A 2,332-nucleotide genomic window follows, 5' to 3' on the forward strand; every position below is an offset into this window, starting at 1 on the left:
CATTAACTCTCCAGACTTCTGCTGACCCTGCCCATGGGCTGAGCATGCTCTCACAGCCAGATGAAAAGCCCTTGGGCAGAAAACTCTGGTGTTTGCATCAGATACGTGTTTGCATGTAGTAAGTGACCTGGGAAACACAGAAGACATATCAACAGAGCATTACAGTGTTTGCTACAGAGGCTGTGACTTTCCAAGGCTATGTACCCAAAGGAGTACATATTATATATTTCAAGGGTATGTTAGAATATGCTATAATTTGTGTTACACTCTGTGAGACTCCAGGGAACCAGAAAAAGCTAGTATATAATATGCATATAATATATAATAATATAATGACAATAGCTTATAATATCTATATTTTGAATACTTACTATATAGTGCTGTAAAATTTTATACAGATTAGTTAATCTTCACAGCAACTCTTTAAGGCCAGTGTTGTTAAGTATTTACATTTAAAGTATAAAGAAACTAAGACTTTGAGAGGATTAGCCGCTTACTCAAAGTGACACAGCTGCTAAGTGGTGCTGTTGGGTTATGAATTGAGGTGGGGGGGGGGGGCGGGGTGGCTCCAGATCTCACAGTCAGTCATTTTCTTGGTTTGCTAAAGCAAAGCCATTGGAACTTCTCCAAAAGTAATAGAAAGAAGTCTTCTGAGGAGGAACCACCGAAATACTCACACAATCAATCATCCAGTGAAGAAACAGCCATCCAGTGATGAGGAAAGCGAGGTCTATAAACACAAGTAATCAGCCTTAGGTTCTAACTGGAACCCTGGTGTAAAATTTCACTCTAAAGAAACCTTTTGAGTTCAAAGCATCAGTCCTTTCTGTGGAACTCATTTCCAGCTCCTGGGAACAGCTAATGAGAGAACCTTGGCAAATGTAGCAGAAAACCAAAGGCTGGGAAAACACCATTGGCTGTTCCAGGCCACTGAATTGAGAATGGACATGTACAAACTATACGATTGGGATCTTTTATTCACTTTTTAGATTTAAAAATGTTATGATGCTTTGATGCTTGTCCCTTTTGATCTGGATTCTTCTTCTTCTTCTTCTTCTTTTTTTTTTTTTCGGCGAGGCAACCCTTGGTTGACTTCACAGATTGCAAGGACCTTGTCTCAGTTTACAATCCCTTATTTTTTTATTTTTTATGCCTACAGCACCTAGTCTTCCTTGGTGCTCTCCCATCCAAGTACTAACCAAGCCCGACCCTGCTTAGTTTCCGAGATCAGATGGGATCGGGCTTGTTCAGACTAGCATGGTTGTAGACAATCTAGATTCTAATAGAGTAGAAATTCTTAATATAATGAAGACTCTTATTTGCAACATAGAAGAATGCTTTTTATCTCTAAAAAATCTAGTAAAAAAAGGAAAGATGAGTATTGATTATCAAGTCAGTCTAAGTTTAATTCTGAATGGAAGGGACTGAAGCTATAGAATAATTTATACTGTACTTTTAAACATCTTCAAGATATTGACAAACTGTCCTTGGAACATAGGAGCAATATGATGTGAATATGTTTGTGGTTGAGACTAGGTCACTTCCTATGTTAACTAGGGAACTCTTGTCTCAACTTTAGTGTATATTAAATACTGTATTGAAAAATAGTTGTTCTGAGCCGATGACCATTTTCAGTGTGTGCCTAGGATAAAGAGTAGAGCTTTGAATCTGATTAATGTAGATCTGAATTTAAGAGGTTTAGGAGTTTATTAATCCAAACCTAGAGAACCACTCAACAAGCGGAACAGATAAAAATTACCAGGGAGTCATGAGAATGGGGAGGACGATACTAGTGTGACATTAAAAAGTTAACATACATACCGCTGTTCACAAGACTTTTTAGATCATAAAGATACCAAGCCATTATATAATCATTCAGGCCCTGGACTGAACTGGTAAGAAAGTCATTTAGCTCTGGTCATAGCTAGGACCTAAATGGACCAGGAAGCATCTTTTGGTTGTATTTAATCCCAGCCATGTGTTTTAAATGAAAAAGAATCAGACTTGTCTAACTTTTTTTTTTTCTTGTGGAAGACGGATACATTGTGGAAGAGCAGATCTTGGCTTCACGAAGACATCTATCCAGTGCTCTAGATGAGGAAACACTGAAACTGCCCTGGTTTCCTCCACAGATTCTGAACAATTACATTAGCTTATCTGTCAGCCCCGTGCAAGGAAACTTCCAAAGAGTAACCGCTAAAATCCCAACGAAGTAAGGAGATACTTTTAAAAAATAAAAATGTTTCCACCTGGAATCTTTAGATTTCAGGGTGAATAAATTGGTAGATACCTGGTGGAGCCTGGGGGCCCAAACCTCAGCTTATTCTGTTTC

At 38.4% G+C, this 2,332-nt stretch overlaps 1 pseudogene; it reads right to left on the bottom strand.

Annotated features, from left to right (window-relative positions):
- Window positions 1-1,150: 1,150 nt before the first annotated feature.
- On the bottom strand, window positions 1,151-1,269 carry LOC112482218 (annotated as a pseudogene).
- Between the last annotated feature and the right edge of the window lie 1,063 nt (window positions 1,270-2,332).

Source organism: Pteropus alecto, unplaced genomic scaffold, assembly GCF_000325575.1.
Source record: "Pteropus alecto unplaced genomic scaffold, ASM32557v1 scaffold35, whole genome shotgun sequence".
Lineage (NCBI taxonomy): Eukaryota > Metazoa > Chordata > Mammalia > Chiroptera > Pteropodidae > Pteropus > Pteropus alecto.